Raw genomic sequence first — 21,994 nt, 5'->3', positions numbered from 1 at the left:
TAGGTTCTAATCCTAGCTCTGCCACTTGGCTGTTGTGTGATCTTGGGCAAGACACTTCACTGCTCTGGGCCTCAGTTACCTCATTTGTAAAATGAGGATTAAGATGTGAGTTCCATGTGGAACAGGGGCTGTGTCTGAAATGATTAGTTTGTATCTACCCCAGACCTTAGTACAGTGCCTGGCACATAGAAAGCACCTAACAAATACCATTAAAAAATGAAAACAGAAACATCTGTCACTTAACCTTTAAATAGCACCAGTAAGTAAACAGAACGTAAAAATGGTGCATCTTTTCAAGGGCTGTGGCCCTCATTCTGCTGACCAGAATGCAGTTTTGATGAGTAGGCAGAGTCTGCTTCCTTAAAAAAATAGATTGTTCCCCATTTTTACTTTCCACCTAGGAAAACGAGGGCCACTACGCCTGGGCTGTGGGCTGCATGATAGAGGTAAGACACTAAGTTGAAGTACTTGCAGATGGCTGTGCTTATGAAACACCACAAAGAGCTCTTTAAGTCTTTCTTTCTCCCTTATTAGAATTCAGAGCAGATTACCGTGGAATTTGTACCATATCTGAAAAACAAATCATAAGTTACATAAAGTTTCCCTAGACTGCTTGGCTTGTAACGTATTATTCCATTTTGGCTTGTTAAATGTGTACATTTACATGAAAACCTTAAGCAGACTATTAAAGGTGCCTCAGCAAAAATTCAAATAGCAGGGGGCTGGCTGGTTGGGTGCCTTCTGAATATTATTTGGACCAAACTACATATTAGCTACCACTCCTTAAATTGAAACTCCTTTAGACTCTAGGACATATAGGAAATTATAGTAATTGGTCATATAATGTGCTAGGTCTCCTTGAGGGTCCATCCTAGCCCATAAGGATTCTGGTAAAATTCCAGTGGGCTTCTCTGCAATGCTTAGAGTAACATCCAGCTCTGGGTTGCCCCTTACTTGGAATCAATAAGGACTATCACTGAATCAGAAGACCAATGGATGGAAATAGAGGTGCTACTGTCCTTCAGTCCCTGCCACCATGATATAATGCTACCCTACTTTCCAATTTAGACTGCAATCTAGTGAAATATTGGGGGAAAATCAAGTAAAATAATTGGCAGTCAAGTCATTTAGACCCAGGTGTTGGGAAAAAAAATTTTTTAGGGTTCATAGGCCTTCTGATGCTTAGAACCCTCTTCTGCCTGCTCCTCTATTTCTTCTATCATCCCTATTATATATGCACAAACATGCAACAAACAGAAACTCCTTACCCATCCACTTTCAAGCACTTAATCACCTTGCATGAACCTATCTTATCTTACTACTATCCTACTACAACCCAGCCTGCCACTTCACTCATCTAATATCAACCTACTTACTGTACCTCGATATTTTCTATCTCACTGCTGACCTCTTGCCCACCTGGAATGCCCTCCCTCTTCATGTCTGACAGAGAATTACTCTCCCCATCTTCAAAGCCTTATTGAAGGCACATCTCCTCCAAGAGGCTTTCCCTGACTAAGCCCTCCTTTCCTCTTCTCCCACCCCCTTCTGTGCTGCCCCTGTCTTGCTCCCTTTATTCATTCCCCTTTGCAGCCCCATATGTATATATGTGTAATTTTATTTATTTGCATTAATGTCTGTCTTCCCCTCTAGACTGTAAGCTCCTTGTGGGCAGGGAATGTCATTGTTATATTATACTCTCCCAAGAATTAGTACAGTGCTCTGCACATAGAAAGCACTCAATGCAGGGTATGCAGAGGAAAACAGTACTTTACTGAGTTTAAAAATTTGAAAACTGGAGAGTTTTTCTTTGCTGTAATTGTATGTAAATAACCAGGGTGATGCAAATCTAGGCTAAGTGAGCAGGTAAGGTGATCGAAGAACTGATTCTAAAGTGTTTTTTCACTTCACCAAATTAGTTACATGAATTTAGACAGAGAAGAAATGCTGAAGAGTAAATTAGTTTTTAAAATGCAACTGGTCTTTAAGGATCCAAAGGGTAATTAGTCAGATGAGTAAGACCATTCAAAAATGAAATTTTCGGTTGGTTTGTTATTAATTCCTTGGAAGCAATTTATTTAGGTTTTCTAGATCATCTTGTATTTCCCTAGCAATCACTTTGGGGGATATTAATCCTCACAAACCTCCTCAAGTTAGTTGGTGACATTATCTCCACTTAACTAAAAAAACTGTAGTCCAAAGAGGTTAAGCAATTAGCCCCACCTCACACAGTGAGTTAGCGATATGACTGGGATGAAAAGTCATGGCCCTGAGCTTTAAATCCTGTGCTCTGCTTGAACCCAGATTGACTCTACACAATCATTTTTAGTTAGTAGTTCTGTGGCATTGCACCAGTGCTTGCAAAATGGGAAGCCAGCAACTGAAGTTCGAAGCGATTTTCTTCTTGATGTCACCTTGACCCAGGCTATCCTTATCCATCCTGTGACCAGACCTCGCTAGAACAACACAGAAAATACCACTCAAAGAAATTGGTACAACATTAACCCTAAGGTTGTTGAAACCATGCTTAATAGCCTTTAAGACTCTCTAAAAACACAGGAACAAGATAGACACTTCCTTATTGGTCAATTAATGGTGTTCATTCATTTTTTAAAAATAGTATTCATTAAGCGCTTACTATGTTCCAGGCATTGTGCTAAGTCCTGGCACTGTTCTAGGCTCTGAAAATAGCATCTTAGAAGCTCAAGCTATGCTTGAGGGCTTACTCTGTGCAGAGCACTGTACTAATCACTTATCAATCATTGCCCTTTATTGAGCACTTACTGTGTTCAGAGCACTGTACTGAGTCCTTGGAGACTACAGTACAACAGAGTTGGTAGAACTTTGCCCACAACAAGCTTACAGTCTAGAGGGCTTATAGGGTACAACTAAGAATAATCTCTGCGAGGGCAGGGACCCTAAATATTGACTTTGTTTCCCTCTTATACTTAATATAGAACTCTGCACATAGTAGACTCTCATGAAATACTATTCATTGATCGATTGAAGCAAACAGGTGGGCAATTAGATCAGAAGAGAGAAATTTCTAATGGATAATCCAATTACAATGTACAGTATTTTTAATAAAAGTTCTGAAACCCCAGACATTTTTAATTAGATAAGGTTCAATATAGGAAATTATATGGTAGTAAATGCCCTACTATATAGAGAACTGAGTAACTTCATGATGTATCCTTTCCTCTTCCTTTGCCAATTATCCGACCTCATAAAGAACACTTCAGTTCAATCACAGAGGACTCTGGGGTGTGATTTCTGGGAACACTGATATATGCTAGGTTTGCATTTAGCCTAATTCACAATTACCAGAGTTGATCAAACCAGCTAGGGAAGATTAATATGAAGTAAAGTAAAATGAAGCCCTAGGAGAAATCAACGATATTGGGGATGACACCATTGTATTTTTCCAAGGAATTTCTTTGAACTGAAAAATCAATCACTGGTATTTATGAATCCCCCACTGAGTGCATAGCACTGCACTAAGCATGTTGAAGAGTAGAGTAGAAGCAAGACACACATTTCCAGCTTTCCTGAGTTTATAATCTCAGGGAGTCAAATGGTGGAAGTAGGGGAAAGCATAACGATATAATAGGTTGTTGAACAAATATATCAGAAATGAATAGTTGAACAAATAATTGAACCTAAAAAGTAATTCTCCTGAAGGGAATTAAACTCATAAATTCTAAGGATTGCTGTTTCATTGCCCCATTTGGGGTGTTGTGAGTTACCTGGGAAAAGCACCCTGGAAAAAGCAGGATTTTAGTAGGGCACTGAGAAATCGGGGTGCCTAAGTAGCGCAGGCCTGAGAGTCAAAAGGATCTGGGTCCTAATCCCAGCTCTGCCACTTATCTGCTGTGTGACAGGTTACTTAACTTCTCTGTGCCTCATCTGTAAAATGAGGATTTAGACGTGAGGGGACATGAACTATATCCCACTTGATTATTTTATACCTACCTAAGTGCTTAGTATAGTACCTGGCACATAGTAAGTATTTAACATACCATAAAAAATATCAGGAAACCTTTGGTCTAGTGGATTAGCTAAAGTTACATAGTTTATAATAGATACACTGCATCGTGTGGATGGAACCAAAGTTTCTGGAGTTATGAACGCTTAATCCCACCTTCTCTGGGAACCATGACACCTGCTTAACTGATGGGGAGAGTTTAGGTTGCCCTAGCCACACTCTTCCACAACAGTGCTGCAGAAATGCCACAGAGGAGACCCCAGTATTTATTGAACACTTACTGTGTGCAGGGCACTGTACTAAGTGCTTGGGAGAGTATAAATAGACACATTTCCTGCTCAAAATGAGCTTACAGTCTAGAGGGAGGTGGCAGGTATCATGGTACCTAGAGAAGATTGGATTAACAATTCATGACTGCAGAAACTTTGGTTCAATCCACCCAATGCAGTGTACCCATTATAAATTATGTAGCTCTAGCTAATCCACCTCCCTCTAGCTAACCCACTAGCTCACATCTCTAGATAGTAGCTCTAAATCAGAAAGACTCCTTGGCTAATTTGGAGACATGCAGGAGGCTAGAATATCATCAAGCAATCAGTGGTATTTATTGAGAGTTTATTATGTGGGCAGAACACTGAACTAAGCACTTGGGAGAGTATAATACATTAAAGTTGACTGACACTATCCCTGCCTTCAGGGAGCTTACAACCTAGTTGTATAGTCAGACATTAAAACAAAGTACAGATTGGGGACCCAGCAGAATATAAGGATGTGTACATAAGTGCTGGGGGTGGGTGAGTAAAAAAAGTACTTAAAGGATGGAGATTTAAGTGCAAAGGTGATACAGAAGGGAGATTGAATAGGTAGGAAAATGAGAGGTCAGTCAGGGAAGGGAGGCTTCATAGAGAAGAAATGAGAAGTAGTATGACCTAGTGGACACAGCGAGAACCTGGGAGTCAGAAGGACCTGGGTTCTAATCCCTGCAACATCACATGCCTATGTGACCTTGGCCAAGTCACCTAACTTCTCTGGGCCTCCGTTACCTCACCTGTAACATGGGGATTAAGAATGTGAGCCCCATGTGGGACAGAAGCTGTATCTAACCAGATTAACTCCAACCTGATTAATTTATATCTACCCCAGCACATAGAACAGAGCTTGGTTTATAGTAAGCATGTAACAAGTACCATAATTATAATTATTAATTATTACTTTAATAGGGCTTTGAAGATAGAGATCACTGTGGTTTGACATATATGAAGGGGAAAGGAGTTTCAGGCCTGAAGGATGGCATGGTTCAGGGGTTGGTGGCAAGATTAAGATATGGTAAGTAGGTTGACATTAGAGGAGCGAAGTGTGTGGGTTGGGTTGAAGTGGAAGATGAATGAGGGTAAGTAGTAGTGGGAAAGTTGATTGACTGCCATAAATCCAACTGTAAGGAGTTTGATATGGAGATGGATGGGCAACCCTTGGAGATTTTTGAGGAGTGGGGAGGTGTGGAGAACAATTTTTTTATAAAATGATCCAGGCAGAGTGAAATAAGGATTAGAGAGGGGAGAGAAAGGAGGCTGGGAGGTCAGGGAGGAGGATGATACAGTAATCAAGGTAGGTGACAAGTGCTTGGATCAGCGTTGCAACAGAGCATGTATGTACATGTATATGTAATTTATTTATGTATATTAATGTCCATCCCCTTTAGACTGTGAGCACATTGTGGGCAGGGAATGTCTGTTGTACTCTCCCTACTGCTTAGTACAGTGCTTTGCACACAGTAAACACTCAATAAATATGATGGAATTGAATGAATTGTAACAGTTTGGATGGAGAGGAAGGGATAGTTTTTAAGAGATTGTGAAGGTAAAACCAATAGGATTTGGTAGCAGACTGAATATGAGGGTTGAATGAGAGAGAAGAGTCAAAGATGATGCCAGGATTATGGATTTATGAGACAGAGGATGCTAGTGTTCTCTGCAGTGATGGGAAATTCAAGGGGAGGAGAGGGTTTGGGTGGGAAAATGAATTCTGTTTTGGCTTACATGTCTGTACCAACCCAAATTTTGATTCCTAGTATGATGAATTACAACCAAAAGTCCAAGTACCAAATTCCCCCTAACACGGAGTAGGTAATGAAAATAGTACTTAATACTTGTTATGTGCTAAGTGCTGGGGTAGATATAAGTTTGAGATCGAAGTCCTTGTCCCACAAGGGACTTACAATCTATCAACCTCATTTAATAGTTGACAAAACTGAGGCCCAGAAAGGTTAAGCAACTTGCCCAAAGTCACCCAGTAGGCTGGTGGCAGAGCTTGGATTTGAACTTGGGCCTTCTGACTTGCAGTCTAGGGTCTTTCCATTATGCCACACTGCCTTATTTCTAAATGATCCCTGTGTTGACAGTGTTGATGGAATCATTTCCCACTGGTCCTGTCAAGTAAATGCATCCTATCTTCCAGTTTCTAAAAGCGACATTTGGTCTCTGGGCAGAGAATTTTGAAGGAAAGAGGCTCATTAACTCTGCTCCCCTGCCTGCATCTCAAGATACGCGTCTGGCTCCAGGGATTTTAGGAAAATTTATAAAAATAGATGAACATCCCTAAAATGAACTCCCTGGGGTAAAGTGGCCATGTCCAGCAAGTAAGAAAAAGAAACTCATTTTGCTCATTTTAATACCAGTGGCTGAAGAAAAGGCAACACGAAATTTTTAGAATGGATACACTGCTTCTCATTGTGCAGTCCAAAGTCCCGGGTCTTCAAATAACTCCCAGGGTCATGAATGTAGAATGGAATAATGATAATGATAATAATACTTAAGTGCTTACTATGTGTCAAGCACTGAGGTAGATACAAGACAATTAGGTCAGACCTAATCCCTGTCCCGTATGAGGCTCACAGTCTAAATAGGAGAGAAAGCAGGTATTTAATACTCTTTTACAGATGAGGAAATTGAAGTCCGAGAAGTAAAGCAACTTGTCCGAGGTCGCACAGCAGACAAGGGGCAGAGCTGGGGACCCAGGTCTTCTGAGTCCCAGGCCTAAGCTCTTGCTACTAGGCAATGCTCCTCCTCCTTATTTGGATGCAACACTACCAGTGATGTGATTTCACCCGTGTGTGTGTGTGTGTGTGTGTGTGTGTGTGTGTGTGTGTGTGTGTGTGTGTGTGTCTGAAAGCATAGTCTCTTCCATCCAGATAAAGTTTCTAAAACCACTTACCTGGGCCCTTGCCAAATCACAGTGAGCAGCACTCTCCTAAATAAGCCATTTGGACATCAACAGGATGTACTGGATTGCCTAAATATGAAGAACTTTAATAAAGGGTGGGGAGGAGAGAGGAAGAAGGATTCTCTTGCCACCAGCAGGGCATGCATTTCATTTTTTTTTTCCAGCAGTAGTGATGAATTGGACTGAACCATCCACACTCTCTGGTTTTGTTTCCAGAGGTTCACAGTGCCAGATGACTGGCAGATGCTGCAGAGAAAGTCTGTGGTCATGGAGAAGACACACAAATTTGTAGTGTGTTTACCTGTTGTCTATCAACAGGAGAAAGATTAGTTGTTACATCTACTGTAACTGTTATTTGCATATGCCAAGCTTTGTGCATCAAGAAGCCTGAAATCATCAGGAGGGAAGGACAGTTTTGAAACAATACTCTCCTTATTTTAAGGACATCTTCAGCTGTTGCTATGTTCTCCAGATCTGTCAGATTCCTCCAAATAAAAGTAATCCATACCCAGTACTTTATAATCTCATCACTCTAAACTGACAGCAAATATACAAAAGTTTTCAACAGCTTCCTCTCTCCACCTCACCCTCCTCACTCAAGCCCCATCCTCCTCGAAAAAAAAAAAAATAAATGAAATTCATGGCATTACCCCTCCCGGCTACAGGACAAGATATCCCATTTCATGGTTCAGCAACTTGGCTGAGGCAACAAATATAGATTTTTCTAGCAAATTCCTTTAGGTTATAAGGAGAGTTGATTAAGGGCTACCTTTAAATCCCTCCTGAGAAATAGCTTGGAGATTTCTCCTTTCCTTAAAGAGAAAAGGGTTATGTTCAATATTAACTTTCTTAATCAGTTTGACATAAAGCACATTTCTCACAGATGTGGCACTCCAGCAGGCCTGAATGAAAGAAAGATGAATCCATTTGGATTTCAGATTCTTGCCAGTTGATTCTAAATTCAATTATGTGTCCCTTCTACTCTTTAACAACCCTTTGTGGATTCAGTTTCTACAGGGACATATACAATTTGTTCAGGGAGGAGCTAGTAAGGAACACATTTATTATGGTGCTATGTCTTATTTTCATCTTTATAGTCCTCCTCAGTACTTATCACTCCATTATTATTCAATTATTTATTCTGATATTTTATGATACTTCATCTTGGCATATTTGACTCTTTATCTACTCCCTATTACTCCTTTACTCTCTGCTCCCTATGGGAAGCAGCATGGCCTAGTGGAAGGAGTACGGGCCTGGGAATCAGAGGCTCTGTGTTCAAATCCCAGCTCTGTCACTTATCTGCCGTGTGATCTTGGGCAAGTCACTTACCATCTCTGTACTTCAGTTCCCTCATCTGCAAAATGGAGATTTCATACCTATTCTCCCTCCTGCTTACTCTGTGAGCCCAATGTGGGACCTGATTATCCTGTATCTACTCCAAGGAATAGTACAATGCTTTGCATATAGTAGGTGCTTAACAAATATCACAGTATTATTAGCCATGTTCTTCCTACTTTTCCCACCTTTTGCCAAAAAAATTGAGTATTCATTCAGTCATATTTATTGGGTGATTACTGTGTGCAAAGCACTGTAGTAAGTGCTGGGGAGAATACAGTATAACAAAAAAATACACATTCGCTGCCCACAACTAGCTTAGAGTCTAGAGGGATATAATGTCTTTTCTACTAGATTGGGAGCTCCCTGTGGATAGGGAAGGTGCATTTTGCTTCTGTTCAATCAGTCCTTTATTGAACACTTTCTTTGTACTGAGCACTGTACTAAGTTCTTGGGAGAGTGAAGTATAATATAGCAATATGACAGCATTAGTAGACACTCCCTGTTAGGGTTGTGACATTATTACTATTAGTAATACTAATAGTCTTTGTTAAGCACTTACTATGTGTCAAGCCCTGGGGTAGTTGCAAGGTAATCAGATGATACGCAGCTTCCCAGTATGAATAAAAGGGAGAACAGTTATTGAATCTCCATTTGACACACGAGAGAACTGAGGCACAAAGATGTTAAATGCCTACCTAAGGTGTTACAGCGGGTATATGTTGGTGTGGGGATTAGAACTCGGGTCCTCTGACTCCCAGGCCCATGCTCTTTCCACAAGACCACAATTCTTCAAATGGCAAAGTTTCTGACCAAGGAAACACCCGGTCTGTTCTAGGAGGGGAGACCAGTCCACCAGGAATCCTGAAAAAAAGTAGCTGGGTAATGTGTGCAGTGAAGACTGCAGTGGCTAACAAGGAAACTGCCTTCTGTATCCTGGTGTTATGGCACTGTATCTTGTGATCATTTTGGCTGTAAATACATGTGAAACACTTTTACTTGCACTTTTCAGTGGGCCACACACCTGACTTGCTTCTCTCTCACTGTACTCTGGGCTCCAGTGGAAACATGACTGGCAAGAAGGGAAGAATGTGAGTCAGGCTACACTAAACATCAAGACTCTAATCAACGTCTTTGTCTTGATTCTCCGTCCCGATGCCTCAGGATTGAGGTTCATGGTCCATCCCTCCCCTTTCATACCCGGTTGACCTCTATTTATCCATCTTCAAAGCCCTTCTGAAATCACATCTCCTCCAAGAGGTTGTCTCGCCTTTCCCCACCCTCTATCCCACTACCAAGGCCACTTTAACATTTCTCGTGACCTAAGGTCTTGGGTGCGCAAACCCTCCCTCTTATTATTCTTCCTTCTCTATTCTATTTTAGTGTCCTTGTCCCCTGCTATACTGTATGTTTCTTGAGGACAGGGATTGTCTCCTAATTCTCAACTCACTTTCTCCCCCATCCTTTCACCAGTCTTGTACCACTAACCCGCAACCCTAGATCACCACAACAGTCTTCTCCCTTCATCTTCCATGCACCAGCTGCAAAACACTGCTGATGGAAATACAGATAGTAGGCAGACCTTGTCCATAACAACTTTCATTCATTCAATCAATTGTATTTATTGAGCACTTACTATGTGCAGAGCACTGTACTAAGCGCTTGGGAAGTACAAGTTGGCAACATATAGAGATGGTCCCTACCAAACAGTGGGCTCACAGTCTAGAAGGGGGAGACAGAGAACAAAACAAAACACACTAACAAAATAAATAGAATAAATATGTACAAATAAAATACATAAATACAGTAATAAATACATACAAACATATATACAGGTGCTGTGGGGAGGAGGAGGAGGTAAGGCAGAGGGGATGGGGAGGAGGGGGAGAGGAAGGAGAGGGCTCAGTCTGGGAAGGCCTCCTGGAGGAGGTGAACTCTCAGTAGGGCTTTGAAGGGAGGAAGAGAGCTAGCTTGGCATATGTGCAGAGGGAGGGCATTCCAGGCCAGGGAGGTGACGTGGGCCGGGGGTCGATGGCGGGACAGGTGAGAATGAGGCATGGTGAGGAGAATAGCAGCAGAGGAGCAAAGGGTGCGGGCTGGGCTGTAGAAGGAGAGAAGGGAGGTGAGGTAAGAGGAGGCGAGGTGATGGAGAGCCTTGAAGCCGAGGGTGAGGAGTTTTTGCCTGATGTGTAGGTTGATTGGTAGCCACTGGAGATTTTTGAGGAGGGGAGTAACATGCCCAGAGCGTTTCTGGACAAAAACGTTCTGGGCAGCGGCGTGAAGTATGGATTGAAGTGGGCAGAGACAGGAGGATGGGAGATCGGAGAGGAGGCTGACACAGTAATCCAGACGGGACAGGATGAGAGCTTGAACGAGCAGGGTAGCGGTTTGGATGGAGAGGAAAGGGCAGATCTTGGAGATGTTGTGGAGGTGAGACCGGCAGGTTTTGGAGATGGATTCGATGTGAGGGGTGAAAGAGAGAGCGGAGTTGAGGATGACACCAAGTTTGCGGGCTTGTGAGACGAGGAGGGTGGTAGTGCTGTCAGCAGTGATGGGAAAGTCAGGGAGAGGGCATCATCATCACCAATCGTATTTATTGAGCGCTTACTATGTGCAGAGCACTGGGCATGGTTTGGGAGGGAAGACAAGGAGTTCAGTCTTGGACATGTTGAGTTTTAGATGGCGGGCAGATATCCAGATGGAGATGTCCTGAAGGCAGGAGGAGATGCAAGCCTGGAGGGAGAGAGAGCAGGGGCAGAGATGTAGATTTGGGTCTCATCAGGGTAGAAATGATAGTTGAAGCCGTGGGAGCAAATGAGGTCACCAAGGGAGTGAGTGTAGATCGAGAACAGAAGGGGACCAAGAAATGACCCTTGAGGAACCCCTACAGTGAGAGGATGGGAGGAGGAGGAGGAGCCCACAAAAGAGATTGAGAATGAATGGCCAGAGAGATGAGGAGAACCAGGAGAGGACAGAGTCTGTGAAGCCAAGGTTGGATAGCGTGTTGAGGAGAAGGGGGTGGTCCACAGTGTCGAAGGCAGCTGAGAGGTCGAGGAGGATTAGGATAGAGTATGAGCTGTTGGATTTGGCAAGCAGGAGGTCATTGGTGACCTTTGAGAGGGCATTTTCCGTGGAATGTAGGGGATGGAAGCCAGATTGGAGGGGGTCAAGGAGAGAGTTCACCTTTGCCTACTTTGTTTGCCCTTTCCTCTGCCTGGCAACATTATTTCTCCATCTTTATTTACTCCTTTGCCATTGTCCTCACCAGTTGTTTCAGACATTTAACTCCCTCCTCAAATATCCTGTCCCCCTGACATCCCCATCTCTTTTCCTTAATGATCTGGCCACATACTTTGAGAAAATTGAAACCATCAGGCATGATCTCCTTAAAATCTCCCCTGCTCCTTTCCAGTCCCTCCCTCCCTCCTGCCCCTTTTTCAACTTTTCCATCTTTCCCAGCAGTATCTCTGGAGAACTCCTGGCTCCTCTCAAAATCCACCACCTCCACTGACACCTCTGACCTCATCCCTTTGCACCTTACCAAAATGCTTGCCACCTCCCATCTTCCCTCCCTGCTTTCAAACATGTTCATGTCTCCCCCATACTAAAAATACCCTCTCCTGACCCATCAGATCCCTCCAGTTACTGCCCCTTCTCTCTGCTACTATTTCTCTCCAAATTCTTTGAGTTAGCTACACCCACTGCCTCCACTTCCTCTCCTCCAATTCTCTCCTTGACCCCCTCCAATCTGGATTTTGCCTCCCTCACACCACAGAAACTGTCCTCTTAAAGGTCACCAATAATCTCCTTCCTCAATCCAACAGCCTTTACTCCATCCTAATCCTCCTCAACCCCTCAGATGCCTTTGATTTTTCCCCCCTTTTCCTGGAAACATTATACAACCTTAGCTTCACTGCCTCTGTCCTCTCCTGGTTCTCCTTCTAGCTCTCTGGCTGTTCCTTCTCCGTCTCTTCCTCTGACTCTCACTCCCTAACTATGGGAGTCCCTCAAGCCTTGAGGCTCAGTTGTAGGTTTTCATCTATTCTCCATCTACAACAATTCCTTGGAGAACTAATTTGCACCCATGTCTTCAACTTCCAACTCATTGGCTGATTCCCAGATCCACATCTCCAGCCCTGATCTCTGTCTTCTCTGCAGTTTTATGTGTCCTCCTGGCTTCGAGACATCTTTACTTGGATGTCCTGCTGACACCTCAAACTTAACATGTCCAAAGCAGTACTCTTCATATTCCCACCCAAACCCTGTCCTCCCACTGACTTTCTGATCACTGTAGACAGCAACACCATTCTCCCCAAATTCTCAAAATCATGCCTCAGAATTCCATAACCTTGGTTATTCTTGACTCATCTCTCTCATTCAACCCACATATCCAATCTGTCACCAAATCCTGTTGGTTCAACCTTCAACACTGCTAAAATCCACCGTTTCCTCTCCATCCAAAATGCTGCCACATTAATCCAAGCATTTATCCTGTCCTTCCTTAATTATTGCACTGACATCCTTACTGACTTCCCTGCCTCCTATCTCTTTCCACTCCAGTCCATACTTTGCTGCCCAGATCATTTTTCTACAAAACCATTCAGTCCACGTTCCCCCACTTCTCAAGAAGCTCCAGGGGTTGCTCATCCACCTCTTCATCAAACAGAAACTCCTTACCACTGGCTTTAAAGCACTTAATCAGCTTGCCACCTTCTGCCTTACCTCACTGAATTCCATCTACAATCCAGCCTGCTCCCTTTGCTCCTCTAATCCCAACCTTCTCACAGTAGCTGTATCTTGTCTACCTCACTGTCTACCCCTTGCTCACATGCTGACTCTGGCCTCTGAACCCCCCACCAGCCCCTTTCACCCCAACAGACTTTCACTCTCCCCATCTTCAAAGCCTTATTAAAAACACATCTAACCTGCAGACAGTAAGCACTCAAATGTGATTGAATGAGTAACTCTGCTTCAAGGGGTCTTCCCCAACTAAGACCTCATTTCCTCTTCTCCCACTCATTTTGCATCACCATTGCACTAGGATTTGTAGTTTCTATTTGCCCCTCCCTCAAGTCCATTGCATTTTCCCAAGTGCTTAGTACAGTGCTCTGCACACAATAAGCACTCAAATATGATTGAATGCATGAATTTAATTCATTTACATTAATGTCTGTCTATCCCTCTAGACTGTAAACTTGCTGTGAGCATGATGTTCTGTTAAACTGTACTCTCTCTAGTGCTCAGTACAGTGCTCTGCATAAAAGTGCTCAATGAATATGATTGATTAATACTGTACTCTCTAGCCATTACTGTTCTGCTCTGCACACAGCAGGGGCTCAATAAATACTACTGATTGATTCCATGAACTCTTCCAACTCTCTGGAAATTTTGTATGTCAGCCCTCCACATAGGAAGTTGGACATTGAAATAGCTCAGAGTTTCCTTAGACTTCCACAGTCCACAGGATTTGATGCTGCAGAATTGCTGCTTTTTGCCCTTTCTTGCTCATAGGAAATTATTCTTCAAGGATCAATCAACTGTAAAATTGGGGGCTTCTGATGCTTGGTTCAGCCTGGTGTGTGTCAGTCTTCTGCTTGCCCTACCCATCTTCCTTTCTGCTTGAGTAGCTTTCACTGGTGTTTTCATTTTTCAAAGAAAGTCTTCTAAGTCTCCTCCTAGACCAATGAGTGTCATTAAATGTGTATTTACTTTTCATTCCCTTAGTTTAATGCACAGCTTTCAGGCACTGGCTATTGGTTAAAGAATAAAACTGGAGTAAGTCTTTCTATCCAAGCTTCAAGTTTCCCCAATGAAACATCTTCTGCTTTTGAAGGAATTTATGAGTGTTTTTTCAACTTAAACCAATGCAATCTTTCATCTAGGGAAGTCACGTGTTCGATATTCATTTGGATGTACCATGGAGTGATGTCAGCTTGCTCTGCAGATTTAATTAGCAATGGCATGGATAATGATTAAAAAGCGAGAATTCTCTAGCTGTCTCATATGGTTCTTTTCATCTGACTTCTTAGGAACTAAATATAGCCTGAAATAAAGTTGTTGCCACACAGCTAACCATACAAAGGTTGTACAGATAAGCTTCTCCTTCCCAAGATTTAGACTTTGGTCCATGTAGTTGTTCTATAAGGAAACAACTTATTCAAGCCATTTGCTTACACAAGCCTCCTGAAACGAGGAACTCCATCAGTAAAGTCTGTAAATTTAGTTGTTAAAATGTAACTCTTCTAGTTATCTAACATGTGACTTGTTTAGACAACCCAGGCTAGCATAGAAGACCTGTCTATAGGATTTCAGCTGGGCTGAAGTGAAGAAGGAATTAATGGCAAACATCACTGCACTATAGAACTGTTCTTAAATTTGGAATTTGACCAATTGAGAGGGTGAGCTGGATTGTGCAATCTTCTGGGAGCGATGGTTACTTATTGTACTTTAAAAATTCTAATTACCTAAATAATACCTATATTTTATTTTGTGTATAGATGATCAAGAGAGGGATTTTGAAGTGGGAGACTATTTTCTCTGCCATATCTAGCTTTGTACATTGCCATGCACTTAAGTGCTCAATAAATACCACTGGTTTGATATCTAGATGTCACCATAATGAAGGTGGTGAAAACCAATGCGGTTTGAAAAATAAACAGTAGATTGATCATTCATTTCTGGGCCTTCAATTTACTTGTTCAGCTTTAAAGTCTACCTGGCCTAAAGGTATTTTTCATTGATAAGAATATATAAAGAATCCTAGGAAATTCCACTGGATCATGCTATACCAATTTGGGATTTTTGAGGATGGGGTTCTAGTCCTTTTCTTTCTGAAGTAGAAAAGAGGGCAGGAAACAGTAGTGGACTGTGGGAAATAAAACTGGTATGAAAAGCAGGTGCCAGAATAACACATTTTGAAAACATTGTCTGGACAGAATGTCCAATGTGAGTTCCATTTCACTTCCAAGAGGAGGAGTGTTAGTATACGTGTTGCTCATTTATAGTGTTATCGCAGGCAAATACCCATAAAAGAGAAGTAAAGAAATACTGAAGGGAAATGAGGCTATTTTCCATTAGGGTAGCTATTTCTCAAGTGCTTCCTACAACTGAATCCAAAATGAGGTAGGAGAAAATGGGTTACAAGAACTGGCTGAACAGACAGTGGAGAGGACAGAGACAAAAGGAAAGGAATCAAGAAGCCACAAGGTTAAATCAGTAAACTGAGCAAATCAGAAAGAGGCGCTAACAGGGTAGAAAATCTATGTGAAATGAAAATAATTCCGAGTCTTGAAAAATTAACATTTTCAATGCCTTTGAGTGATCTATTCTTATCTCTGGAGTGCTGAAGCAGCTGGAAACATTGGAATGGCTGAACTGTGCTTTATGGTTCTATGTTTTCCAATTAACCCTGACTGCAAAACTGGCTGGCTACTCTGACGTCTTTCATTTAAAGTAGAGGGTGAGCTACGGTAGGGGACATCTGACCCTTTCTCGGAGAATATTTCCTGTACTACTTCCTCATGGGATCACTCCTAAACTTCTCATGATAAGAACCTGGAATCATATGGAGAAGCAGTGTGGCTTGGTGAAAAGAGCACAGCCCTGGGAGTCGAAGGACCTGAGTTCTAATCCCAGCTTCGCCACTTGTTTGCTGTGAGTTCTAGGGCAAGTCACTTCACTTTTCTGCACCTCAGTTTCCTCATCTGCAAAATGGGGATTCAATACCAGTTCTCTCTCCTATTTAGACTGTGAGTCCCATGTGGGACAGGAACTGTGTCCATTGAGATGAATTGTACCTACCTCAGTGCTTAGAATGGTGTTTGACACATAGAAAGAGCTTAACAAGTATCATCATCATCATTACCTACAGTAATGAATAAAAACTATGGTATTTATTCAGTACTTCCTATGTACCAGGTGTCTGTTCTAAGTACCAGAGTGGATACAAGCAAATCAGGTTGGACATAGTCCCTTGTCCCATGTGGGGCTCACAGTCTCAATCCCCATTTTACACATGAGAAAACTGAGGCATTGTAAAATGGGGATTCGTTGGTTGTTATCCTGTCCTATTAGACTGTGAATTCCACACATGAGGGACTCGGGTGTCCTGATTCCCAGGCCTGTGGCACCAGGTATATGGTGGCTGGTACAGTTAACCAAACAGATGGCACAAAGGGTACTTCAAAGTCATGTTTCCCCCACCCAGCCCGCAGGTATCAGCAGCAAACCTGCAAGCTGGATCAAATCATCAGTGTCAATCAGTTCCAAGATGCAAGTCTGGTTCAGGTGTGGCTAAGGTGGGCAGCCACTCAATAGATGAATGAGGGAATGTCTGGCACATAAACACTTAAATACCGCATTTATCATTATTATTAAATGTCTGAGACTATGGCACACACCATCCTGAGGCAGCCTTACAACTCAGCTTCGTGGAAAGCTCAGGACCTGTAGGCAGGAAGACACAGATTCTATTTCCACCTCCTCCACTTGCTTGCTGTGTGACCTTGAGTGACTCACGATTTCTCTGGGCCTCAGGTTCCTCATTTGTAAAATGGAGATGAAATACCCATTCACCCTCTTAAGTTTTGGTTTTGTGTGGCAAACAGGATATGTGCACAAGCTGATTGTCTTGCCCCAGTGTTTAGCCCAGTAATTGGATCTTCATTTTACATATCTGACCTCTCTTCTGTGTTGATTATTAATTTAGTTGTTTCCCTCAAATATTTTGATACCCCATCCCTAAAGCACTTATGCAAATATTCTTATACTCTATTTCCTCTATCCGTAATCTCCTTTAATGTCTGTCCCCCTGTAGATTATAAGTTCCTAGTGGGCAGGCGTCATGTCTACCTACTTTGTTGCATTGTACTTGCCCAAGTGCTTAGTATAGCACTTTGCATACCTTACATGCTCAATAAAGACTATTGATTGATGGACACATCTGAAGTGCTAAGTAAAGACTTTCATCATCAATATTAGAGAAGCAGCATGGCATAGTGGATAGACCACTGGCTTGGAAGTCAGAAGGTCATGGGTTCCAATCCCAGCTCTGCCACTTGTCTGCCATGTAACCTTGGACAAGTCACTTCTATGCCTGTTACTTTACCAGTAAAATGGGGATTAATACTGTAAGCCCATTTGAGGCAAGGATTGTGTCCAACCTGATTGGCTTGTATCTACCTCAGCAGTGACTAGAACATAGTAAGTAATATAATGCTTAGAACATAGTAAGAGCTTAACAGATACCATTTAAAAAAACCATAAAAAAACAGCTTGACCTGGTGGAAAGAGCACAGGCCTGAGAATTGGAGGGCCTGGGTTCTAATCCCAGCTTTGCCATTTAGCTACTGAGAGACCTTGGACAAGTCACTTTACTTCTCTGGTCCTCAGTTTCCCTACCTGTAAAATGGTGACTCAAAAGCTATTCTCCATCCGCCCTAGATTGTGAGCCCTGCGTAGGAGAAAGTCAGACTTGTTTATCTTGTATGTACCCCAGTGCTTAGTTCATTTAAGTATATTTGTTAAAACAAATGCCATCACTATTATTAAGTATCATCATTCTATGCAGGTGGAGATTTTTCAAAATTTGCTCTTACTCTAGATCAGAGACCTGACATTCTTAGTTAAGGCAAGGACTTTCTCAAGGGCAGTTTTCCTTTTGAGGCAGCGCACTCAAGTTTCCTTAGTGACCTGGCATTAAGGGCTGAAGGAATTTTTCCCTGACAAGCCCAGAACTGAGTCAGGTGCATTCTCCGTGATGGTTGACAACAGCCACATGAATCTGCCATGGGATTGCACTGTCTTCCCTGGGTACTTCGGCTGTGGATAACTGTCTTTATGGGAGTGGAGAGGTCTGAGGGGGCCCACATTCCCATGTTTTTATGTCTGTACTCTTCTAGCCTGTTAGCCTGTTGTGGGCAGGGATTGTCTCTATTGCTGAATTGTACTTTCCAAGCACTTAGTAGAGTGCTCTGCACACAGTAAGCACTCAATAAATATGATTGAATCAATGAAGCCAGGGTTCAGGGAGGGAATGAAAGGAGACGCAGCTCAGATCAGCGGATAGGGTGGCAGCCATCAATGTTTGCTGGGGAAGAGCTGCAGATTTTGATTTAAGGCAAGTGACTGGGCAGGGCCAGATAGTGGGATAGAGGGTCAAATGCATTCCCACCTCAGGCTCTTTCTGCCCTTCCATGACACTATGAGGCTTTTTTTTGTTTCCCCAGATCAGTAGCCCCAGCAGAGGTTCATATATGGGGAAAGCGTATGGCTGTGGGAGGTGCAGGAAAGGAGAGGTCTTGAGAGATTTGATCCTAGCAGTGTGTGCCTTTATCCATTGGGCTGAAGTAGCCTTGGGTTAAGGTCTCCACTAAAGGGTTCTGATAACAGAACAGCAAAACGCCTGATAGTCTCTAGTCTTCCCACCCTGTCGCACCATTTGTCTTTCTTCCCTCTTCCCTGGTCCTCATTCTGTTTTTCTTAATGAGAAGCAGTGTGGCTTAGTGGAAAGAGCACGGTCTTGGAAGTCAGAGGTCATGGGTTCTAATCCTGCTCCTCCTCTTGTCCGCTGTGTGACTTTGGACAAGTCACTTAACATCTCTATGCCTCAGTTACCTCATCTGTAAAATGGGGATTAAGACTGTGAGCCCCATGTGGGACAACCTGATAACTTTGCATCTCCCCCAGCACTTAGAACAGTGCTTGGCATATAGTAAGTGCTTAACAAATGCCATCATTATTATTTTCTTTGCCTCTCCATTGCCTGAAGCAGCATGCTGTAGTGGATAGAGCATGGACCTGAGAGTCAAAGATCATGGGTTCTAACACTTATCTACTATATGACCTTGGGCAAGTCACTTCACTTTTCTGTGCCTCAAATCGGGATTGAAACTTTGAATCTCATGAGGGACAGGGACTAGGTCCAGCACAGTTTGCTTGTATCTACCCCAGCAGTTCATTCAGTGCCTGGCACATAGTAAGCAATTAACCAATCTTGTCTTATGCTTTGGAGTCATCTCCTACCCTTAGCAATTCCATGGACACATCTCTCCTGGAACGCCTCACCTCCATCTGCAATTGTTCTGGTAGTGTATTCATAGTGTTTTCTTGGTAAAAAAAAAATATGGAAATGGTTTACCATTGCCTTCTTCCACTCAGTAAATTTGAGTATCCTCCCTTGACTCTCTCCCATGGTGCTGCTGCCCAACACATGTGAGTTTTGACTTGTAGCAGATTGTCTTCCACTCACTATCAATTGCCCAAGCTAGGAATGGAATGGTAATGCCTCTGCTTGACTCTCCCTCCCTTAGCCAAGACTGATAGAGTACTGGAGACTCTCCAGGTGCGATCCTTAGAGGGGAGCTTAACAAATGCCACAATTATTATTAATATTATTCTGTTCTATAACTTCTCCCTCTCTTGCAGTTCTTTTCCTTTTTGATACTTCTTTCCTTGATTCTCTCATTCTTTCCTTTCCCTCCTAAGTGTAGCTCTCTGTATTCTCATCTTCTCTCTTGCATCTTCCTCTTCCACTCAGCCTCCATTCTCCCTCTCTCTTCAATCCATTCCTGCTCTGTCAGAGAATCCTAGGTCCTTAGAAATGAAAGGGAGCTGGTGTACTGCCTTAAAGCCAGTGGTCAAGTGGATTTGGGATGCAAAGATGGATGAATAACCATTTGAGATCTCTGAGGGCTGGAGGGAAGCTTGACAGCTGGAGGGAAGCTTGACACTGTGAACCATCATCTTCTCTTGGAAACACTATCTAAGCTTATCTGCATTGACACTGTCCTTTCCTGGTTCTCCTCCTATCTCTCTGGCTGCTGCTTTTCAGTCTTTTTCACAGGCTCCTCCTTTGTCTGTCCCTCTAACTGGGGAGTCCTTCAAGTCTGTTCTGAGTGCTCTTCTATTCTCCCTTTACACCCACTCCCTTGGAAAGCTCATTTTCGCTCCCATGGTTTCAACTACCAACTCTAGGCAAGGCAAATGATTCCTAAATCTAGCTCTCCAGCTCTGGCCTCTCCTTCTCTGCAGACTATTTCCCCTTACCTTCAAGACATCTCTACTTAACATGTGCAAAACAGACCGCATCATGTTCCTGCCCAAACACTGTCCTCCCACCAATTTTCCCATCACTGTATACACCACTACTACCCTTCCTGTCTCACAGTTCTGTAAACTTGGCATTATCCTCAACATATCTCTCTCATTCAATCCACACACTCAGTCTGTCAAAAACTGTCAGTTCTTCATTCATAACGTCTCTAGAATTTTCCCCTTCCTTTCCATCCAAAATACTTTATCATTGATCCAAACACTTACCAGATCCTGCCTCAACTATTGCATCAGATTTCTTGCTGACCTCCCTGCCTCCTGTCTCTCCCTTCTTCAGTTCTTACCTCACTCTGCTGCCCAAATCATTTATCTAAAAAACAGTTCAGTTCACTCCTCTCAGCTCAACCTCTCAGTTGTCTTCGACACTCTTGATTGTCCCCTTCTCCTGGAAACGTTATCCAACCTCTGGTTCACTGATGCTATTCTCTCCTTGCTCTCCTCCGATCTCTCTGGCTGCTCATTTCCAGTCCATTTCTCAGGTTCCTTCTTTTACTCCCATCTGCTAACTGTGGGAGCCCCTCAGGGCTCAGTTCTGGGCCCACTTCTATTCTCCCTCTATTACCACTCCCTTGTAGAGCTCATTCATTCCCATGGCTTCAACTACCACCTCCATGTGAATGATTCCCCAATCTAAACCTCCAGCCCTGATCGCTCTCCTTTTCTGCGGTCTCACATTCTCTCCTGCCTTCAGGACATCTCTATTTGGATGCCCAACTGGCACCTCAAATTCAACATGTCCAAAACAGAGCTCCTTATGTTCCCAGCCAAACCCTATACTCCCTGTGATTTTTCCATTCCTGTAGACAGAATTACCATCCTTCCTCTCTTGTAAGTCCATAACCTTGGTGTTATCCTCAACTCATCTCTCTTTCAACCCACGTATTCAATCTATTATTAAATCCTGTCAGTTCAACTTTCACATCATCACTACAGTCTACCGTTTCCTCTTCAAACTGCTACCATGTTAATTCAAGCACCTATCTTATTCTGCTTTGGTTACCATATCAGCCTCCTGGTCTCCTGTCTCTCTCCACTCCAATCCATACTTCACTGTACTGCACAGATTATTTTTCTACAAAAAACTTCAGTGCATTTTTCCCCACTTCTCAAGAACCTCCAGTGGTTGCCCATTCACTGCCATATCAAACAGAAAGACCTCACCATCTGCTTTAAAGCACTTCATTACCTACCTCACCTTGCTGCTCACCTGCTACAACCCAGCCCATTCACCTACTTACTGTACCTTGATTTTGTCTGTCGCATGACCAACCTCTTGCCCATGTCCTGCCTCTAGTTTGGAACATCCTCCCTTTTCATAACTATTACTCTCCCCACCTTCAA

At 42.9% G+C, this 21,994-nt stretch overlaps 1 non-coding gene across 1 annotated transcript; it reads right to left on the bottom strand.

Moving 5' to 3' along the window:
• Window positions 1-19,763: 19,763 nt before the first annotated feature.
• On the bottom strand, window positions 19,764-19,901 carry LOC119929145. The gene has a single exon (XR_005451284.1). It is a non-coding gene; the product is annotated as a small nucleolar RNA SNORA7 (small nucleolar RNA).
• Between the last annotated feature and the right edge of the window lie 2,093 nt (window positions 19,902-21,994).

This window comes from Tachyglossus aculeatus, chromosome 5 (genome assembly GCF_015852505.1).
Source record: "Tachyglossus aculeatus isolate mTacAcu1 chromosome 5, mTacAcu1.pri, whole genome shotgun sequence".
NCBI classification, from domain to species: domain Eukaryota; kingdom Metazoa; phylum Chordata; class Mammalia; order Monotremata; family Tachyglossidae; genus Tachyglossus; species Tachyglossus aculeatus.
This window is presented reverse-complemented; position numbering and strand designations above follow the sequence as displayed.